At 36.2% G+C, this 18,613-nt stretch overlaps 1 long non-coding RNA gene across 1 annotated transcript; it reads right to left on the bottom strand.

The window, feature by feature from the left end:
- Positions 1-13,065: 13,065 nt before the first annotated feature.
- LOC133520599 (uncharacterized) lies at positions 13,066-15,913 on the bottom strand. Its single transcript, XR_009799783.1, has 2 exons — positions 14,238-15,913; positions 13,066-13,825 (listed from the first exon to the last, which is right to left on the bottom strand). It is a non-coding gene; the product is annotated as an uncharacterized LOC133520599 (long non-coding RNA).
- Positions 15,914-18,613: the final 2,700 nt, after the last annotated feature.

The following is an 18,613-nucleotide window of genomic DNA, read 5'->3' as shown; positions in this document are numbered from 1 at the left end:
TCACAGTTTCAAAGCTTGAGATTGAGAGTTCCGAAAATCATTGTTTGCAAAGACCGTTTTCATTATTTGCAGTTTAAACTGATAAACCTAGCCTTATTATAAATGTACGTGAAGCAATGCCCCGTTTCGTGATGCTGCTTCGGTTATTTACGACATAGGTACTAGATCGAAATCCTCAGTTAAACTTTAGACTACCGTGCATTTTATTGTTTTACAGTTTGCTCCAGCTCTTTTTACTAAAAAATGTCGTCAACTGTGTTTTGGTAAAGGTATCCGTTTACGTCCACCATAAAACTCATCATTGGCATGTAAAGGCTATGGCAGACGATTCATTGGAATGTCCATGTGAATAGAATTAAAAATCTTCATAAAGCAGCTGTACAAACCATCACGGGACTACACGTGCTTTATCTTATCTTATAGTTTTCGGGGGCCCTTGCAGATACACTTCGACACATAGGGATCTTTTGTGTAATTAAACTACCCCTTAGGAATGATCCGTCAACTACTAAAGAGCTTTTCCGACCATCTCCATATGCTGGATGATGGAGCTCATGGGTAGCCTTTTGAATTCCTTTGGTTCCAGATAGGCTGCCCAAAGTCCTTCATTCTTTGTCTGGCGAGGGCATGACATTCACACGTTAGGTGTTTTACTGTGTCTTCCTCTTCGCCATACATTCGGCAATCTATGTTATCAGAGTGTCCCATCTTGGCCAAAACTGCTTTGATCCCGTAATGGCCAGTAAACACCACCCCTGTTATAATTTGGAGTTGTCTTTGACTATGTTTCCATAGGTGTTTGCTCCAGCCGGAATCTACTCCTTGCATAAAAGGCTTTGAGTGCTTTAGACCCGTCAGACTGTCCCATTCTTTTTGATGTTTACTACACGTGCTTTAAAATGTTAAGTTCATAATAAGTAAATGTACCTAGTACCTACCTTCTATTTACGCTTACTTACACTTCAAGATGCAGTGCATTTTATTCCTACAATAAATGCATACTCAATGCCGGTTAGCGCTTGTACCCCGTGCACAATAACCACAGGCGTGACAAGATAAAATCTAGGGAGCCCTGTCGGCGAAACGCGAATTAAAATAAATAAATATCGCATTGAAAATGCACTGAATGGCTCTTGGACGACATTAAGTGCAATTACTAGGCGCACTGGGCCATTTACACGTATTCGATACACGATTCCAGTAAAAAGAAGATGTGTGATTGTAGCCGTGATCGGTTCGTTTTGATATATTGCTTGCCTGTATAAAATTACGCGCCTATTCGAAACGCCCCGATATCTATAATGAGATATTCTCTCGGGGCTACGTACGTAATGCGAAAACGATCGATACACAAACGCTTTGGGTTGCGAAAATTCCGATGCATCGTAAATGTTATTAAACTTATTTATAGCGACGCTTTGACGATTGCTCATAAATTAAACAAAATGGGTACTTTTCAAGTTCACTACTAATTCTTCAAAATAACTCATGACTGAGAGATACATGTTTCACTGCCTTTTATTTTGAGTTAGCATTGAGTTTATGGTATGGAACGTGCGAGTTACGACAAATTATTTTCAATAGAAATTATCCAAAAATGATATGTAGGATAGGTATCTACATAACCGTTTCATTTAGCAACTTATAAATATCCGACAATATATGTACATAAATAAAAAGGACTAGGTACTGTACCTTGCAATCAACCTTACCTACTAATTTACTCACATCCTTAAGAACTTACATAGGATCCTATAATCCTCTTAGCGTTAAGTGGAGTCGACGATAGTCGTGATGTAACTCCCAGTCCTAGTGCCAATAAAACTAGCAAATTTCATGTCATGATATGCGGTAACAATCGCGCGGTTGCCATTTTTTCTGCCAAAACTAATTAGATCTGCGCGATAAGGAGCGATACGCGAAAGTCCGTGATGTACTCCGATCTCCTAATTGTTTTCGCTTTCATCTGTTACGTGGTCTATTGTTCCCATCGTCGCTGGGAGATGCTATCTTCCTGACAAATGGGATTATTACGATACGCGTAGATACGACCGATGTTACGCAATTTGCGTAATGTGACTTTAAATTTTATTTATGAATTTCGCGCACAAGAGGGCAACTGAAGTATTCTTTGTTATTGTCTAGTTTTACAACATTTTGGAACATTGATTTACAAGAATGTGATTTTATAAATATAAGAATATTTTTTGGTACTTTACCCTCCTGAGAACTAGAAGTAGAAATTTTGATTTTAATTTGAAACCCTTATTCATGAGAACTGTACAAAAGTTCGGAATAGATTGTAGAATATATACAAAACAAAATTCGCAGGTGGGTCTCTCAAGACGCTAAGGCAGACTTACGTCAAAAATTTGTGGTCTAAAAGTTCCTAGACAACATGTATTATATATTGTAGGTACATACTACATAAGTACAATAAAAAAAAAAACCGGCTGGCTGTGGACTGGCTGTTTGCCAATCTTTGTAGTTACTTATACTAGGACCATAATACATGTGTGGTGATAGGTCACTGCTAAGCTACATATGTAGTAAGAATTTTTTTAAAGTTATATTTTACAAAATTTGGTCCACTTGCTGGTTAACGCTCTAAGGTATGTATAATGTACCTAGTGTCTTAGTATCTATATGAAATAACGATGTTTCATAAGAATTCGACGCGTCGCGTCGGTCCGTGACTGCTGGCCGGCTGTCAGTCGGACAGCGTATAAGTAAGAATAAAGACGCATTGTCCAGCAAAGACGGCGCAGTCATCCACTAAATTCAACCAGCAACCCTTAAACCTACACCTGTTCCTTATTCAATTGCCATAAAGTTGAAATTCGTTATACCTTCGATTTATCAGCAGCATAATGTAAGGCCGTGCGATAAAATCTAGCAATGCATCCCGATTGCGTAAGTACACGACATCGAATGCATCGCTCGGACCGGAATCGGAACATTTACGATTACGATTTCATTAGCTTGAAATTGAAACAAATAAATCAATGGAAGCTGTTAATGTCCGAATTGCTGTGTCAAAATTGGCAGTGGGTGGAGGCGTTTAGCGCATGGATGCGAGAGTTATAATTAATTGAGGTAATTCTACGTCTAACTGTTATGTAAGTCGAACTATGTGGATTGATTTTAAGATTGTTTATTAGTTACTTGCGGGTCAATGATCACATGAATATTTGATCTAATATATTTAGATTATGAAATGTATCCTCAATATCCTCCTCCGCCTGCTGTACCGAAAAACGTACTAAGTATAGATATTATACGTATGCGCAGTGCACTTACAATCATAACACATTTGATTTAAGCGGAAGTGGACGACCGCTTCTCCATACAAACGTATTCCCCTTTTTCCTCTCTGGATATTGACACTTTGGGAAACATATTTACATAATTGGATATATATTATATATTTTGATGTTTAGGTATTAAAGTTAAGAGCGAAAAAATCTCCATACAAGTTTTTAAATGTTTTATCTCTCATAATAATAAAAAATCCATCAAGGGGGCATAGCTGTGGTTAATTTACTTCAAGTTGTGTAGAAATAATTTCTATAATGTTAATTTGTTGTTTATTGTAAAAAAGTTACCAAACAATGAATTAAAAATAGTAGTAAGCTCCAAATGTACTTAAGAAATGTTAAAATAATTTATGTTTTTATAATTTTGACCATTTTTTCCCGCACCCAAAATCCTAGGGTCAAATCATATCATAAGTGTGTTTTAAACGGTGCAGTCATAACTTCAGCGGCAAATCTTAACGTTTCGACTTTCTCTACGTTACCATAAAAAAGACATATCTTACTGTCGGTAACATATATTTACGAGCATTGTTATCGTCAAACTCATGCGCGGGCACGATGACACTTTCGCTTGAAACGCTACAGTAGGTATACCTATATTGTTTAGTTTTTACAACTTTCAACTATTTCGAAGTAGTCGTACTAAGAAAAAAGCGTTGCTAAAAAAAATTGCATACTGAAATTTGACTTTGCGAGCACTGTAAAAAATTACAGTAGTTTCTTTAAAATTCTTTGGAGTAGAATGTTATGATTTGACAGAACTACTAACATACCTACTATAATAATAAAATACGAATATTTATAGCTATATAGGAAAATATTATAAGAAAATTTTACTGTAACAACATCGGCCTAAAATTAAACACCCAAGTCACCTGAGATTCGCGGACAATATTGTATTACTTTCCGAAAAGAGTTCCGAACTAGCAACCTCTACAGAGTGTCTAAAACAAGCAAGCTTAGAAGCTGGGTTGGAAATCAATTTAACTAAAACAAAACTGATGACAAACAGCACTAGGGACGAAATTACTCTAAATACTATGCCTTTGGAATATGTCGATAGTTACATCTATTTAGGAAAAGAAATATCTTTCCTTAAACAAAACAGTGATATGGAAATAGAATATCTTGCACATGGAAAAAGTTTTGGGCCCTTACATATCAGCGGAGTATAGAGAGAAGCATACTAAAATAAGAAAAATACATAAAATACGTAATACCATTATACGCCAAAAAATTAAAGTTACCAATGCGCTCTTCTACGCTCAAAAACTAAAATGGCAGTCCACGTAGCCAGATTAACTGACGACCGATGGCCATTGCGAATAATCTCATGGTTAGAACCTACAGGAACCAGGAAACACGGCAGACCTATCACAAGGTGGGCATAGGACATCGCCCAAATAGAAAGTAAAAAATGGATGGATGTTGCCAAAGACAGAGAACACTGGTCAACACTGGAGGAGGCCTCAACTTCACAGGAGGGGTTCTTGCAGAATAGTTTTAAGAAAAAAATCTGATTATAATTATATTCATAACATAACTTATTATTGTTACATAACCTAGCGTATTAGAAAATTTATTTGACATTTAAATATTAAACATGATACTAACCTAAATTATTAAATAACTATTATTGAGATACAAAACCTGAAGTAAATTTAAGTTTATTGCTTTTTAATGAATTGTTTTTGTTAAGTACTTTCATAAAAGGCTTTTTTATTTTTATTTTATTTATTTTTACTTAAAGCCTGACCAGTCATATATGATCACGCGCCATATTGCGGAATTTCATTGAAACTAAATTTTTATACTAAACTGCAGTGTCACCCTATACATGAGAATAACAGCGCCCTCTTGACAATGATCATATATTTCTGGTCGGGCTTTACATACCTACTTAAATTTCGAAAACTAGAAATTGTAAATGTAAACGCCATTTCCGAAATCAAATAAAAAGTAGGTAACATTATTTATTGAACGGATATTGATTGAGATACATTTCTTAAGATAGTTAATGAAAGGAGAGCCTCTAAAGAAAATCAGTGAATAATATTTTTCTCAGAAACACTACTTAAAGGATACTTTGTAGTTTTTTTTTCTCTCGAAATGAACACGAGAGGAAGAATGTTAACAATCCGGTCGCTAGATGCTAATTGCCCCCAGCTATTCTGGTCTAGAAATGAGAGCGCATAAGCAAGCAGACAGATGCGAAAAGGCTTAAGAGTGTACGAGTATTCAACGGACATTTCTCCAGACAATTATAGAGAGCCCTGTTTTGTCCCTGAATGACTCATCACTGCCAAACGGCATAATTTTACGATGTAACATCAAGTACTTTACATCTATCGTCGTTTTTGATACCAGAATTAGTAGCTATTATGAATTAAACCAATCGCCTAATTTATAATTAGGCATAAAAGGCTTCAATACTATGCTTAAATAATGAGCACGGTACGAGACACGGTGAGCAGACATGAGTTGCAAGTGTGTTTAATAAAGGTCAATTAGCCTGGCCAAACACTTAGCTGTCAAGTATAATTGACACGATTTAGCTTTGCTTAGTTTCTAACGACGTTTTAGGTCAAAAAAGTAACAGCGACTTTATTGGTTAGTAATGTTACCATTTCTCTTGCTCTGGGGTCATTGTTGTTCTAAAAAGTGTGCAGAAAGTGATTCGTTTCTGCACTAGAGCATTTTACTTTCTTAGTACGTTTTTTTTACGAAAAGCAGTTGAAATTTGGTTTTAAAATGAATTTGTTACACAATTTCCATTCTGATATTTAACTCCCTATTCCATAAATAACGATACTTTTACCTAAATTGTACCCTGAGGTACTTTCAATGAGAAATGCGATAAAAAATATGCTTAGTCATGTTGCTTAAAAACACATGTATTTTACTTTCGTTGTATTCAAAATTAAAAGTTGAGTGTTTAACTCGGGTGAAAGGGATCATTTCATCCCTTGGTTAAAAATCTACTATTATCTTGTCCGATATTACTTAAATAAATATTGTAAAAAAAATCTTATAATTATTTCCTTTATACGAATTGCTAAACTATTTTTTTAGTATCACTCAAATAAACCGCAGATGGATAGACGGAGAGACAGGCGGACATGGCAAAACTATATGGGTTCCTAGTTATCTACGGAACCCTTAACATTATCAAACGAACTTCATCCATGTATAATGCTTTAACTGCAGCCAGACTTTTAAACAATGTGATATATAATAAACACTGTTCATGAGGTACTTTTTCAATCAATTTATAATCGAAAACGATTTTCAAACACGTCCTAAATGTACTACTGCTTGTTCAAAGCATTTTCAAAGAAATGCGCATTTCGAAAAGTGTTTACAGTTCTACATTTTTTAAAGAAGATCCCAAGGTTCCTAAATTGGAACAAAACTTCAATAAAGGGGTTTCGGTATTATGAAGTATCACAAGTATCTGACATTAAAATGTTTATCTGCATTGTTTATATTTGTACATCCAGTATGGAAAGAAAAAATAGTAATTAAGTAACTAGGTAGTTGGTGTTCAACGAAATTAATACAAAAAAAAATTAACTAGAATCCGCTGTTTTTTTTTTGCATTGCCATGTCGGCTATTGTACACACATCCAGTAGTAACAACATTACTGTAATGTTTGCACATTTTTTTCACAGTCCTTTAGTTTATAATTGTTACAAAACCCAGGATATTTACAAAAACAAGTCATACATTTTAAATTCAAACAAAACGCTGTTATGAGTTAGTTAAGTTGTATGTCTCGATCTGATAAAATTTATCCTAACTATTAGCTCACGAATCTGCAGTCAACCATGTTAAACACGCCTTGCATTTAAGAATTAAAATCTAAAGCGAAACAGTTTTATCACGACTTGCAATAGTTGGTGGAAAACAGCAAATTATATCTCAATCAAGATTCTGTTAACTCGGTCTATCGGAAAAGTTAACGAACCACGATGAAATGCAAGAAATATCTATAAGACATTTCGAAATGAAATTCTCGACGGTTTCTTTATCTAGTAATCCGTAATGACGCAAGCTTTGATAACTTTATTAGTGAACGAAATGTCACTTACGCGCGTTAGTTGTTGCAGCACAAATTTACATTTCACTCGGCCACTCGAGAAAATTGTGTTGAGAAATGTAATGACACTCGACGCTGACAAAAGCTTAATTACTTAAGCAAATAAGTATACCTAATCTACTATAAGTACCTACATATTGTAATAAGTCGATTCCGAGATTTTTTAACTCGATATTTCTTAAAAGATTTATAAGTGAAAAGAGGAGAGATGAAAGAGGCATTCACCTGAATGAATTTTTAGTTAACTATCCTAAAAATCCAATTAAAACGCATATTCAAAGTCTTCATACAATGTTATAATTATCGAATTTACAGTAGATATTCACCCAGAGGTCTAATAATCTCTAATGAGCCACTCCGACACAGTTAATTTTACAACAGATCATATCTGCATACTTACTACTTATTCCATATTAATGGCTTTATGTAGTTCATAAACGTGGATTTATATGATGTAGCCCTCGTCGGGTGTTAATAATTGTGTAATTTTATCGGATGCAGGTTTTTACCCGCGGCTCGTCTCGCGCAGAAATCTTAAAGATATAAATGTAATAGTTACAACTACAATATATAGCTACCGAAATAAAAACATAACCTTCTACCATGAACTAATAGAATCGTCTATTAGAAACACAAATGAGATATCAATAAGTTCAGCATTGTCACTGGGCGGGATATACACATATAAACGTGGGTCAAATATGCAAGCATAATTTGAATAACACCTTCATCGGCATTAGAAGAATACGGTGGCAAACAATAATAAAAATTGTACTGGTGTCCCACTGCCGCTGCTTGGCAAAGACCCCTTTTATTCCTACTCGCTCTGAGAGCCGGAAATGAGCTCATGCTGTCCATCTGCACCTCAGGCTCAGTAGTTATCAATGACCTACACATTCTTAATCTGAATTTATTTGCGGATATCCCTAGTTACTAGTAAGTAGTGATACTTTACGTCCAATACTTAGTAGTGGATACTTTTTAGACGTCATAGATTATGCTTTTATATCCTATTTGCCTATAATCAATACTTAATCTCAATCGGAAACGGCATACCATATTATTGTAGGTACATGTCTAAACGATTTACGAGATGGTGAAACGGACAGACGCGCTAAAAGAACGTTATGCTAGTACAGCAGGAATGCAGCTGTCTATCGGGCCATCATTAGTGCGTTCCTAGCCCAGAATAGCCCCAATAAAAGCACTAGGGGCTAAACGGCGGTTTCGCGAATGGTTTTACTAAAATACAACTAATGGAGGAACGGGTTCCTTCGGAAGATTCATCACGTGGAGAATTTGTTTTATCGTCTTAGGTGTTTTTTGTACTGCGAGCAGATTTTATTGTGGGATGTGATGCATTACGCAGAGACCAAATTGTTGAAAAAACCGGCCAAGCGCGAGTCGAACTCGTGCCTCATTTTTTAACAAAACAATGTCGTTTTTTCTTAAGCCCGTCTCACGCTTGTCTGCAGACTTTTTATAGGTTTTCCTGTAATCTATAGGTAAAGAACTATTTTCTGTGTTTTTTCCAAAGCCCAGTGGTTTCTAAAAATTATAATAAATGTATATTTGAGATTTTGACAATGAGCCCTTTCATTTGATTATCATATAGTATATGTATAGTACGATATAATTTGTAAAACTATGTGGTATCATTGAAATTCATTTATTTACGTTATATGTGCGTCTTTGGATCAAATTGCAACTTAATTGGTCCAGCGGTTACTTATTCTGTGCCAGCGGTTTCGGAGCAAAACAAGGTTTCCGTTTTTTTCCTTTTGAGGTACGGAACCCTAAAAAAAGATTTTACTTATATAAGCAAAGTGCATATTATGCTGAGTTTACAGCATATTTACAGCAATATGTTGTGGAGATAGGTAATAAAATTAATAAATTTAAATATAACTAAAGTGAAAGAGGCTGGCTTAGCTCTTCTCTTAAGTTAAACAAAAAAGGATGTATAGAAACTATCCAATCTCTACCCATTATTATTGCTAGGAACTAGTAGAATATCTAACTTTATTAAACTACGGGGCAGTTTTATTTTGTTGATACATTATGTAAAAAAAATATTATGCCGCAGGAATGACATTAGGTATACATTACGATATATAATAAAAATCCGATATTTACCCAACTGGAACTTCCAAAAGTACATATCACTTAGGCCGTGGACTGGACGCAAACGGCGCGCGGCGTGGCAAACGGCTAGTCAAGGCCATAAATATATCACGCTCGACCAAATGTATTGCCTTGATTTACCGCTCGACGCTTCTCGCGCCGCTTGCGTTCAGTCAGCGGCCTTATGATTTCCTACGCTTGATGCTTCAAAGTATGGTCCTTGAAGTCTTTTTTCTGACATATAATACAAACCAGTATTACATTGCATTAAACTAATAAGCGATTTATCTTTTACTTTGGCAATTTTTTTGCATTAAAGGCTGCGGCGTGTAAATGTCGTAGGTATTGGTATGATTGAATGTCGGTCGCCGGCCGCGGCAGGTGATCTTCGTGCGTGCGTGCGTATTATATAGAACCTACTGAATTTGCTGGACATTGCCGTCATAATGAGATCGTATGTACCACCATACGTGTATTTAGTGAGTACAAACAATCATAATGATATTTATTCAATTTTAATGAATACTGATTTTTACGAATCAATTTGTACGTTAATCGTTAGTCATTAGCATAAAATCAATAATTTGTAGTTTTAATTACAATAATAATTTCCTATGGCCTTAAGGAAAATTCGTTAATAATTGTCTCCCAAATTACACTAGACAGTATTAAATAACGCTACCGCCGGACGGAAGCCTTGGCTCCGGGTGCCCTGTACACTCTTGTCAACGGTCCGCCATAGATGAGCTACGAGCGCTCGGGTTCAGCTGGAGCTGGAACGACACCAGAAGGGTCGCTCAAGATAGGAAGGGGTGGCGCGAGCTTGTGAAGGCCCTTTGCACCTCTGGGGTGCTTCAGGACAATAACAACAATATCCTACCTAATATCCTAATGAACATAAATTATAAAATAAATGAGAACCTAATTCTACTATAACCCCAAGTTGACGACGATTTAAAGTTATCGAGAGCCATGTGCGTATACGAAGCTACCGTGTACTTTCACCGGCTGACTCTGAGTTCAAGTTTATATTACTTCCGATAACTCTATCTAATACAACACAGAACAAAATCAGTATCAAACCTCACTGAATGATGCGTGACGTACATATATTTCTAATTGTGTTGAATTGTTATTTCAATCTTACCTTCGCCATCCAATCTACATTTGTTGCATGCTTAGATACATGGATATGAGTTGAACAGTTGTTGAAATATAAATATATATATTGTATTTATGTATGTATATTGATAATACCTAGTATTATTTAGATAGTGACTTTTATGTCTTTGTACCAATTTTCCGCACCAATTGTAAGTTTCTGTTTGGCCTAATGGTTGACTGGTAGAGAATGCCTTAAGGCATTAAGTCCGCCATTTGTACCTGTTTTATATTGTGCAATAAAGATTAAATACATCAATAAATATCTCTCTGAAACAGAAATCTAGGTGGTACGAGTATGTATATGTATACCGTTGTATTACTGATCTTGTTGGTATACTGCTAATAAACATGTGGGTCGTACGTACCACTAGGAAATAACCATTAGTTATATTGACAGCTCGTTGTAATTTCCAATTTAGACGTCACACTGTTCAACGGGCGTAATGATGTTGTACTTATCAAACAACTTGTTTCACATTGTCATGTGCACAATAGACGTATGCATTAGCTTCATTATAAGAAGATTACTTTCTTTTACAGCGTGTGGCAGACTCGAGCTTCGTGTTATCTCGGATTACAAAAGTTATCTAATTTGCGTTATTCGTCATAGCTGTCAGCAGTTTGGCTTGCAATTCTGGTTGTTGTATAATATTGAACGTATAATCACTTTTTTTTAAAGTGTGTTAGGAGTAAGGTAAAGCGTAGGCAATAGTTTCATAAACTATTAATTTGTATTACATGTTTGCATCAATAATGTAAAACAGGTAATTGATTAAAATCTGTTAATAATGTGTATCTACAAATCCCCAGTTCTTTAAATTAAAATAAAACACTGCTGAATAAATGATGCTAAGCTTTAGCTTACATTTATACAAAAAAAATGCAGGTAAGATGAGATAAGAACATTTAAGTTTTTATTTCCAGGGTCATAAATCCTTGTATAATTTAAATCCTGTAAGATTTTGGCGTGTGATCAATAAATCACACATTCTGGAACTAACTGACAGTGCTGGAGTCTTATGAGCAGGACCCGAAAAGTCGCAAAATAAAAAAAAGCTATTTTGTCAGTTACATACGCTCGCTAGTATTACGGCAAGCCTGCATTCTACCTGTTACCTTGTAAGGCACGTCTACAGTCTGTCGGCCCCAGTACTTGTCACGGCGCTGCTAAGACGCTGCCACACTAAGTCCAAACAACATCTGCCACATCACAATACCAGAGTAACTCCTAATGTGTGGCAGCGGCTTTAGCTACATCCGTCTCTTTAACCTATTAAACGGCAATCTTCTTTAACTGCTCGGTATTGAACTATGTTTTGCTAGATAACTGTTTGATATACCTACATGGATAATCTTTACCTAATATAGAAATAGTTACTGTAGATTAATAGGTGTTTAATGTGAACGTGTTTCCCGGATGTTCCTGATTACTAATGAAAATATACGTAGAGTTCTGGTTTAAATACAACAAAACAATAGTGACTTACGATGTTATAACTCTCCGTACCAAAACTAACAAACAGAACGTGGTAAAAATAAAGTCATGCCCTATACAGAGGAGCTGGGGCCTTATTCGACATGCACAACTGTCAAATTTCGCGTCCACATCAAATCAACACTTGATTCTATCGCATGTTGATTGTATCAAGTGTTGATTCTATCAACTGTGGATATTATCATTTGGAACAATCAAAACTCATTCATAGAAAAAATAATCAAACTAAAATCAACTTTGTTTATTACTACTATACAGTTTGTAATGGCTCTGAACTCGAAGTGGATCGGTTTGATTTGATTGTCACCTGACTGTGGATTGCTAATGTCAAATTTTGACAAGTGTTGATTTTATTGCTAGACTTTATTGTCCATGGGCTTGGGCACCATCTTGGATTTTTTGACGTACGTCAGGGAATACCCTTCCTTTCATACAATATATGGCATAGAGTAAGGCGTCTTTTTTTTTTAAACATAACTTTACAAGAATCAGCGACATCTTGTATCCGATAGTATAAGTAATGCGCTATGAATAATGCGGCGGCGAGTAGTGAAACTATACCTGACAATGTCAATCAATTAAAAAGTGACCACACAGTTGATGGTCGATAAAGGCGATTATTAATTGAATTTTAACGACAATAAAGCACTATTGACATGCGATCTTTTTGTTGAACCCACACCTACACGTCGAATAATGCTCGCTCCACATATTCTCCTAGAAACGCTCAAAATTCTAAAAAAATTCAAGCAATTTACTCCGCACCCAGTTGCTTCTAAACCACGTTCACGATCCAAGTTGTAAGTATACCTTAACACATCTTTCAGGCATATGATTTAAAGTCCGTTTTTTAAAAATTACGAGATGGTTCATGAATCCTTTATTATTTTTCCAAAAATTACGCTATTACATTATTTATAAAAAAGATATAATATAACTGTTAGTAACTCGGTCACTTGGTCTATCACCAACTATTTGAATGCTCTTTGTATGTATACGCAACCCCATTGTACAGTCGCCATCACCATTAAGACCTACTGTATGGTCTATATTACACGTTTGGCGGGTAGTGAAATTTGTTTAGGTATCCTCCTTGTGACTAGTTAGAACAGTTTGACGGAATGACGAATAGGAACAGATTTGCAGTTTGACCAATAGCTACAAAATTACGATGTGTCCTAATAGAACTAAATCTACTTGTGACGGGTTGAAACAAATAATATAGCCCGAGCCCTCTCGCGCATGAGAGGAGGCCTGTGCCCAGCAGTGGGACGTATATAGGCTGAATTATTATTATTGTTATATTGGCGGTGTGACCGGTTAGAACAAAATTTTGGTGTGATGAGTTGATGCCTAAATCGACCTAAGTACTTATTGTTTATATAAACCTACAAAAAGACGATTCCTATGTACAGGAGATTAAATACATATTATGTGATTCTACTACGAATTAAAAAATATATATATTTCTGTTTACACATTTTTTTAACGTTTTTCTTTAATAAAATAAAACATTAGGTTTTCTGTGACTATATTTCATTTTCTTGAGTGTAGATTATTAGTTTCAGTTTCCAGTTGGTACCAGGAACTACACCTCTTCAAAAACTTTGCTGGTGGTTCGACATCTGTAAGTTTATATATAAAATATCATAAAAACACTTAAGATAAAAACTTATAAATAAATTCTGGTCGGTCGGTGGTGTGTCCAGAAGGCTGCTGCCCCTCTGGATAACAATGCTGATCCGCCGATTGAAATATAGGCCAGGCCTCTGGTCACCAGAAACCTTTAAAAGGCGTTTTGACATTTCCTCATAGACCCACGCTAGGACCCCAGGGTTTCAACTTCAACCCCAAGCGCCACAAATATGTAGCTAAGGTTTTAAATTCTAGACTATGAACATGAAATATTGTTCGCTAGTTAGGGAATTAGAAAAAAATAGTAATAGGAGACGGCCGTGGTCGTGGTAGGTAGGTACATCGTGCGTGGGCCAGGCAAGCCCTGAAATTATGCACCAATTTTACTATAACTTTGTTCACCTATTGACTGTTTCCAAGATAATCGTTTTTAATATGTAGTTCGTATAATCGGGCAGTATAATTTGCCTCATATTTTTAACACAAAATAATTATCGGTACATATATATGTACCTATTTTGCAATATTTTCTTGTTTGCATCATTTAGTTACTTGTTTACTCCGATTGACGTGTTTATCATTTTCGTTACTATGACAGCGCAATACTTTAAATATTGTAACGTGAAGGTTGAGTCCGGTGCCAAAATAACTCACACTAATTTAAGACCCACCTTACAGTTTACATAGCGGCATTGTCCTACGATGCTTTAAATGAATACGGTAAACATTTAAATACTACTACTAGGCGTTTATTGCGCGTACTCAGTCAAAAAAGTTTGAAACCGATTTTGACGAAGAGTGCATGCGTATTGCATATTCGAGCGATAGAGAGGCAAATAAAGACAGGATATAGTTGCCTTTTCTCAATACAAATTTGAATACTCAAGCCGTAGCCATTTTGGTGGTTATACTGCTTTGTATATGTGCGTAAAAATGTGTATGTGTGGATTTTTAGGGATGTGGACGGGTCGATTTTGATCATATTATATATCGATAAGTGCTACACAGCGAAACTTCGATATCTTCACAAGAAATAAACATCACAGATGGATAATAAATATTTTATAATATAATAAGATAACTAATTTCTTGCAGAAAACATGTTTTAGTAGTTATTTATGTATCGTAATTAAAATATCGAACTTTCCCTTCGTTTCAACCGATTGAATTAATTATTTATCGTCACGATAAAATCGTGACCTGCTAACCACGATAAAGAATAAAAGTGTCTTTTTTTTAGGGTTCCGTAGTCAACTAGGAACCCTTATAGTTTCGCCATGTCCGTCTGTCTGTCTGTCCGAGGCTTTGCTCCGTGGTCGTTAGTGCTAGAAAGATGAAATTTGGCATAGATATATAAATCAATAAAGCCGACAAAATCGTACAATAAAATATATATATATATTTTTTAGGGTACCTCCCCTACACGTAAATTGGGGGTGATTTTTTTTTTCGCTTCAACCCTAGAGTGTGAGGTATCGTTGGAAAGGTCTTTCAAAACTAATACTAATAGGGTTTTTAAGAAACATTTTTTGATAAAGTGAATATATTCGGAGATAATCGCTCCGAAAGAAAAAAAAATTGTGTCCCCCCCCCCTCTAACTTTTGAACCATAGGTCCAAAAAATATGAAAAAAATCGTGGAAGTAGAGCTTAAGAAAGACATTAAATGAAAACTATAGCGGACATGATCAGTTTAGCTGTTTTTGAGTTATCGCAAAAAGTTTTCCTTTCATAGTAAAAAGACTTACTTTAATTAGGTACTGATTATGCAAATTTGCCTATTTGTTTAACTCGGGTGAAAGGTACCGTTTCATCCCTTGGTTAACAATTTACTATACTTTAAGCTCCAGTTTAGCTTATTGTGACGTAAGAGTAACTACGGAACCCTACACTGAGCGTGGCCCGACATGCTCTTGACCGGTTTTTATTGTTTTCTCGCTAAGCCTAGAGAAGTTCCACACGGTAAATTCGATTTAACGGCCAAAGTCCCAAGCCGAAAATCAAACAACGCGTATCCATTTGTGTCATCCATAAACGCTTTTTTAACGCGCGTTTTAAAGCGCTCGTGCGAATGAGGCCTTTCTATGAAACTGCGTTTATTGAAGTACCTATATGAGATTCAGTATCGGTAGAGCCTCTGGCATGAGCTGTCAGATGTATTTGTCCAGTGCAGTCGTCTGATGGTTTTGCTGTAAACATTTATTATTTTAAGGTAAATAATAATTACGGTCCCAACAAGACGTATTGTTGTGAACTGGAAAAACACTAAAAGAATAGTAACTGCAAATTCTACAGATTTCCAAAAGTATGGTGGCCACAAGAACAGAGAAATAAGTGAATTGCCTTTTAAGAATAAAAAGCAACCAACCATTTGAAAAATTAACAAGTTCATTTTTAACTGAGCCCAATAGTATTAAGCATAAAAGTAAACACCTATGTGAATTATAATATAGTAGAGTCTGTGCGGAAAGAGAAGAGTCTTAGAATGTATGGGTTTCTTGGCATTCCATGACTTCTCTTTTCGCATTTACTATGCGAGTTAAAAAATTTAGTTTATTGGGTGACTTAAAAAAATATAGTATTTTAGTTTATATCTGAAATCCTGGTTCATACGTACGTACTTACCTACTTTTTTTTTCAGTGTGCAGACATCAAGTTTTTGGCGCCAGAATATCTGACTTGAAAGCTGTGGAAAATAGTTCTTATAATTATTTATTTGGTCATGACTGGAGACTTATGTTATCATGTACCTACACGCACACGATTACCTAAGAGAACTTATACCTACTCGTAACTGAAATTCGGCTAGTTGACACGTAGATTTTATACAATAAAAATATACTCGTATGTACCTAATTTTATTTTATTTATTTTTGACTTAATATGTCTGTATGTATTTTTTACCTACTTTTGCAAAATACATATACATACATACACGTGAGTCACAAGGATTTGATTACAGACAGACAACGGGACAGGTGAAACTAAATAAAAGCTTTTAAAAATAACAACCAATTCGAGGCTACTATAAGCTACTAAGGGCAAAATACGAGTAGGTTAAATACACAAGGGTAATAGGGTTTTTTGTAGTCAAATATTCTTTATTCGTAAGTAGTAAAGAAAAGTAAAGAAACAGTATGTTTTTCGGCTTTCTTGTTGCTTTGTTTGTCATATATTTATATTTATCGTATGGCTTTTTTTTTAGTTACTGGATTTAAGTTAAATATTAATCTAGAGATTAATGTTTGCACTCTTCAGATACTCGATTGCCTTTTCACTAAGGTTCGCGAGGTCTTCAATCCGTCCCTTGAATTTAGTGAGAGAGCATTCCAGAACAATGTGTTCGACCGTCTGCTCAGGATCACCACACACACACTGAGGGGAGTCACACCAGCCCCATTTATGCCAATGGTGGGCACAGTTTCCAACATCACCTGTTCGTATGCGGTTCAGTTGACTCCATACCCGACGCGGTTTGTCGAAGCCAGGTTGAGTGTGAAAAGTTGTTTTTCCTTCAATTGTTGGGCATTCGACTCAGTCATCCATGAGTCGCGTATATCCCACTCGTTGTCAATATGCACCATACCAAGAGCTGGCGGGTTACGGGACTTGAGTCGTTTCTCTCCGAAATCACTGAGGTCTTTATGAATAGGTAGCGTGGGTTGGCATTTGCTTTTTATTGCCTCTCGGAGATGACACTTTTTTCGCCGCAGGTGTGGTGGTTCTATGGCGCTTAGAGCTGGGAGCCAGAATGTTGGGTTGGGTTTGAGGCGACCAGTAATGAGCCGCATGGTTTCGTTCAGCTGGACATCCACGGAACCAGCATGTACGCTGTTCATCCATACTGGAGCACAGTACTCAGCCGTAGAATAAACCAGGGCCAGTGCCGTGTTACGCAGACAGGACGCAGTGGCTCCCCAAGTGGTTCCAGTAAGTTTTTGGACTATGTTGTTCCTGGTCCTTATTTTACTTTTTAGCTTCTCTATGTGCAATCGGTATGTCAGGCTTCTGTCCAGTGTAACACCGAGATACTTTGGGGAATAGTTATGTTGTAAGGCTGTACCCCGGAATCTAACCCTGAGGGTCTTATGTGCCAGCTTATTGGACAGGTGAAAACAGCAAACTTCGGTCTTAGAAGGATTTGGGCACAGGCGCCAACGGGTGAAAAAGTCGGCGGCAGAGGTCATATAGATATAGCTACATGATAAAAGAAATAGAATCCTCCATTACGCGTGGTCGGACGCCTGTTTTTCTGCCAATGCCTGTTCATAAATCTGTTAAGCCCTTTTTTCTTGATAACACCTAAAATAATAAGTTTATAATTAATCTCAATGTATCCAGTTTGCTGTTTATTCAAACAGAAAAATCCAATTTTCTCAGTCATTATACGACCGCTGTCTTATATTATACGCCATTAAAAATTCAACATTAATAACAATTAATTAGGCATATCGTCCAATTTATAGTATGGCACAGGTTGATCTTAATTTACAAATTTATAAGGAGTTGATGTAAAAGTGAATTGGAAGAAGTTGATAAGCAGACGCAACCAGCTAGTCGCCGAAGCTCCGCTTCCCTCGGATGAGCCAATTAAGCCTGCACCTAACAGGCTCTGGCTCATAGGGGGCTTTGAGCTTGCTGTTGCGTCAATTTTCATATTAACAAAAAAAGCTAGTCTAACAACACAATTAATGATTATTTTGCCGCATTCTTCACTATCTCTCCCTGTCTCACTGCCATCTGACCTTCTAACCCAGAGGGGAAAATATACCTTATTGG

Source organism: Cydia pomonella, chromosome 8 (assembly GCF_033807575.1).
Source record: "Cydia pomonella isolate Wapato2018A chromosome 8, ilCydPomo1, whole genome shotgun sequence".
Taxonomy (NCBI): Eukaryota; Metazoa; Arthropoda; class Insecta; order Lepidoptera; family Tortricidae; genus Cydia; species Cydia pomonella.
Note: the sequence above shows the minus strand (reverse complement) of the source record. Positions and strands in the feature narration are given on the sequence as shown.